Genomic DNA, 5,000 nt, shown 5'->3' with positions numbered 1-5,000 from the left:
GCGCGCGCGGTTCTTCCCGGATGACGGACCTACCTGGCCCGGCCCCGGACCCGCGCCGCTGTTGGCTCGGGATGCTCTCGGGCGGAATAATCGCTCCCGTCAGCGGCGCTTCAGCTTTGGACAATTTCACGACCCGTCTTGAAACACGGACCAAGGAGTCTAACATGTGCGCGAGTCATTGGGCTGTACGAAACCTAAAGGCGTAATGAAAGTGAAGGTCTCGCCTTGCGCGGGCCGAGGGAGGACGGGGCTTCCCCGCCCTTCACGGGGCGGCGGCCTCCGCACTCCCGGGGCGTCTCGTCCTCATTGCGAGGTGAGGCGCACCTAGAGCGTACACGTTGGGACCCGAAAGATGGTGAACTATGCCTGGCCAGGACGAAGTCAGGGGAAACCCTGATGGAGGTCCGTAGCGATTCTGACGTGCAAATCGATCGTCGGAGCTGGGTATAGGGGCGAAAGACTAATCGAACCATCTAGTAGCTGGTTCCCTCCGAAGTTTCCCTCAGGATAGCTGGTGCTCGTACGAGTCTCATCCGGTAAAGCGAATGATTAGAGGCCTTGGGGCCGAAACGACCTCAACCTATTCTCAAACTTTAAATGGGTGAGATCTCCGGCTTGCTTGATATGCTGAAGCCGCGAGCAAACGACTCGGATCGGAGTGCCAAGTGGGCCACTTTTGGTAAGCAGAACTGGCGCTGTGGGATGAACCAAACGCCGAGTTAAGGCGCCCGAATCGACGCTCATGGGAAACCATGAAAGGCGTTGGTTGCTTAAGACAGCAGGACGGTGGCCATGGAAGTCGGAATCCGCTAAGGAGTGTGTAACAACTCACCTGCCGAAGCAACTAGCCCTGAAAATGGATGGCGCTGAAGCGTCGTGCCTATACTCGGCCGTCAGTCTGGCAGTCATGGCCGGTCCTTGCGGCCGGCCGCGAAGCCCTGACGAGTAGGAGGGTCGCGGCGGTGGGCGCAGAAGGGTCTGGGCGTGAGCCTGCCTGGAGCCGCCGTCGGTGCAGATCTTGGTGGTAGTAGCAAATACTCCAGCGAGGCCCTGGAGGGCTGACGCGGAGAAGGGTTTCGTGTGAACAGCCGTTGCACACGAGTCAGTCGATCCTAAGCCCTAGGAGAAATCCGATGTTGATGGGGGCCGTCATAGCATGATGCACTTTGTGCTGGCCCCCGTTGGGCGAAAGGGAATCCGGTTCCTATTCCGGAACCCGGCAGCGGAACCGATACAAGTCGGGCCCCTCTTTTAGAGATGCTCGTCGGGGTAACCCAAAAGGACCCGGAGACGCCGTCGGGAGATCGGGGAAGAGTTTTCTTTTCTGCATGAGCGTTCGAGTTCCCTGGAATCCTCTAGCAGGGAGATAGGGTTTGGAACGCGAAGAGCACCGCAGTTGCGGCGGTGTCCCGATCTTCCCCTCGGACCTTGAAAATCCGGGAGAGGGCCACGTGGAGGTGTCGCGCCGGTTCGTACCCATATCCGCAGCAGGTCTCCAAGGTGAAGAGCCTCTAGTCGATAGAATAATGTAGGTAAGGGAAGTCGGCAAATTGGATCCGTAACTTCGGGATAAGGATTGGCTCTGAGGATCGGGGCGTGTCGGGCTTGGTCGGGAAGTGGGTCAGCGCTAACGTGCCGGGCCTGGGCGAGGTGAGTGCCGTAGGGGTGCCGGTAAGTGCGGGCGTTTAGCGCGGGCGTGGTCTGCTCTCGCCGTTGGTCGGCCTCGTGCTGGCCGGCGGTGCAGGATGCGCGCGCCTGCGCGGCGTTCGCGCCCCGGTGCTTCAACCTGCGTGCAGGATCCGAGCTCGGTCCCGTGCCTTGGCCTCCCACGGATCTTCCTTGCTGCGAGGCCGCGTCCGCCTTAGCGTGCTCCTCCGGGGGCGCGCGGGTGCGCGGATTCTCTTCGGCCGCCATTCAACGATCAACTCAGAACTGGCACGGACTGGGGGAATCCGACTGTCTAATTAAAACAAAGCATTGCGATGGCCCTAGCGGGTGTTGACGCAATGTGATTTCTGCCCAGTGCTCTGAATGTCAACGTGAAGAAATTCAAGCAAGCGCGGGTAAACGGCGGGAGTAACTATGACTCTCTTAAGGTGGCCAAGTGGCGGTGGTGTGGCTGCATCCGGACTTGGCTTTTCGAAGTGCGGTCTTGATGTAGTCGTGCTGCTGCTGCGAGGTGCCTTCCTTGGGTTATGGTTACAGGGAGAGTGATGCGCAATACATGGGCCTAGCCCTCTTAGCCTCTCCTCTCCTGCGGTCTTCTCCCCTTCTCGTGGGCCCGCTGATTTTTTACAGAGTGGAAGACCGCACCAGGGGCTTGGGGGGGTTACCAGCCCCCCCTCGCACTATCCCTTTTTCAGTTGGGGGCAGTATTCAGAGAAAAAGTGGTGGCCCTTCCGCTGAAGGTGCCACCCCAACTCCCCCAGCACCTAGCCGGCCAACCGGCCGTGCCGAAAATCTTGTAACTTTTGCAGCTGTATACGCCTGTAGTGAGTGCCACCGCAGCTTCACCACCAAGAACGGTCTCGGGGTCCATCGCCGCCGCCAACACCTTGCGGCCGCCAACGCGGAGATCGTCACGGAGAGGCATCGCGCGAGGTGGACGGAGGAGGAAGTCCTGTCGCTCGCCAAGGCAGAGGCCGAACTGTTCCTCGAGAGGGACGCCCGGTTCTTCTTTGTCAACCAAGAGCTCATCAGGATGTTCCCCGACCGAACGCTTGAGGCAATCAAGTGCCGACGGCGGCAAGCTGCCCACAAGCAGCTTGTCCGCCAATTCATGGAGGCGCTTGAGATCGGTCGGGGGGAAGAGCCGGCGTCCCGCCGGGGAGCAGCGAGCCCGCTGCCTGACGCGGGCGAGGCCGCTGCGCCGCCCGTCGACGCAGCAGAGGACTTCGCGGCCGACACCACCCGGCCGCCGCCGGAGGGGCCGACTGACGCCGCCATCTGGGAGCATCTGGCGGGGCTACCCGCTTCCGCCCAGCGTTTCTCTGCCCTGGATCGTATCATAGGTCTGGGGCGGGGCACGCCGCCCGATGTCATCCTGGGCATGCTCCCGGATGCCCTTGCGTCGGTCGGGTCCAGAGGGGAGAGATCGATCACCAGGACACAGCGGCCGCGCCAACCATCGAAGCGGCCGCCTGCCGCGCCGCCGACGCAGAAGCGCAAGCGGCGCCGCTGGGAGTACGCGAGAACGCAGGATGCCTTCCGACGGTCGCGTGCACGTTGCGTGCGCGGCCTCTTGGATGGCACCCTGCTCCAGCCGCCACCTGCCATCCCTGGTCTGCTGGACTTCTGGGCGGACCTCTTCACTAAGAAGCCCGTCTCCACCGCGGGCTTCATTCGTGACCGCCTCCTCCCGCACTCGGAGCCTGTCGCTCTTGAGTGCCTATGGGGGCCGGTCACACATGAGGAGGTCGCCGCCGCGTTGCCGCCCAGGGGATCAGCAGCCGGGCCGGACGGCCTTACCCCAGCGGAGTTGCGGCGCCTGCCGCACGAAGTCCTGGTGAAAGTGATGAATCTCTTCCTTCTGGCCCGCGCCCTTCCGGAACGCCTGCTTCGCGCGCGGACGTCCCTTCTCCCGAAAACGGCTGCACCAACATCCCCCGCTGACTTTCGCCCCATTACGGTCTGCTCGGTGTTGGCGCGGACCTTTCACAAGGTTCTCGCGTCACGCCTGATGCGCGCATGTGCTGTGGACGAACGTCAGCGGGCATTCATCCCTCGGGATGGGATGTTGGAAAATACCTTCATCTTGGACACTGCTCTCACCGACGCAGTTCGCTCCTGCCGCTCTGTCTTTGTGGCATCGATCGACGTATCTAAGGCATTCGATTCGGTAGATCATGCTGCCCTTCGCCCCGTGCTGAAGGCGCATGGCCTGCCGGATTGCTTTGTCGAGTATGTCGAGCGGTGCTACGAGGGCAGCACGACAGTGATAGCGGACGGCGCCGGCGTGGGCGTGTCTGTGCAGCCAGCACGGGGCGTTCGCCAGGGCGATCCCCTCTCCCCCCTCCTGTTCAACTTTGCGGTGGACTACGTTTTAGGCCAACTGCCCTCCCACATCGGAGCTCGGATCCTCGGTCGCAGAGTCAACGCTGCGGCCTTTGCAGATGACGTCTTGCTGTTTGCAGCGACCCCGAGGGGCTTGCAGTCCCTCATCGACGCAGCTACCGCAGCCCTCGCCCACCTGGGGCTGCAGATCAACGCCCGGAAGTGTTTCACCCTCGCCTTAGTCGCGTCAGGGCGCGAGAAGAAGGTGAAGGTGGACAGCAATGTCACCTTCACAGCAGGCAATACCACCATGCCTGCCCTGCGTGTGGGTGAAACCTTCCGGTACCTGGGGCTGCAATTCTCGACGGCGGGTCGCTGTGTCTTCAATCCACGTCACCACCTGGTGGAGCAGCTTGACGTCATCTCCCGAGCTCCGCTGAAGCCGCAACAGCGCCTCCACGCTCTCACCAACGTACTTCTCCCTGGCCTGTACCACGGGCTGGCCCTCAGCCGCACCCGGGTGGGTGCATTGAAGTCGGCCGACGTTACCATCCGGGCCGCCGTCAGGAGATGGTTCCGCCTTCCGGCGGACACCCCCCTGGGATACTTCCACGCTCCTGTTGCCCAGGGGGGCCTCGGCATCCCATCTTGCCGATGGATGGGGCCAACCCTCCGTCGGTCCCGTCTCCTGGCGCTGAAGAAGATAGGGCCAGCCTGCGACGGTGCAGGCATGGATGAGGTGCAGCGTGAGATCGAGGTGCTGGAGCGCCACCTAATGTGGGAGGGCCACCTCCTCAAATCGTCAACGCAGGTTGGGGAAATGTGGGCGGCGCGCCTACACATCGCCATTGACGGTGCGGCGCTGTCATCTTCTGCCGCCGTCAGTGGCCAACATCAGTGGGTCGCCGACACCAGTCGCCTGCTATCTGGGCGTGAATACATCGACGCCCTCCGCGCCCGCATCAACGCCTTCCCCACGAAGGCACGGCGCAGTCGCGGGCGGGAGG

The 5,000-nt window shown here is 62.5% G+C and overlaps 1 pseudogene; it reads left to right on the top strand.

The window, feature by feature from the left end:
• LOC126452463 (large subunit ribosomal RNA) overlaps positions 1 to 5,000 on the top strand; it is a 7,957-nt pseudogene that overhangs the window by 788 nt on the left and 2,169 nt on the right.

Source organism: Schistocerca serialis, unplaced genomic scaffold (assembly GCF_023864345.2).
Source record: "Schistocerca serialis cubense isolate TAMUIC-IGC-003099 unplaced genomic scaffold, iqSchSeri2.2 HiC_scaffold_875, whole genome shotgun sequence".
Classification (NCBI taxonomy): Eukaryota; Metazoa; Arthropoda; class Insecta; order Orthoptera; family Acrididae; genus Schistocerca; species Schistocerca serialis.
This window is presented reverse-complemented; position numbering and strand designations above follow the sequence as displayed.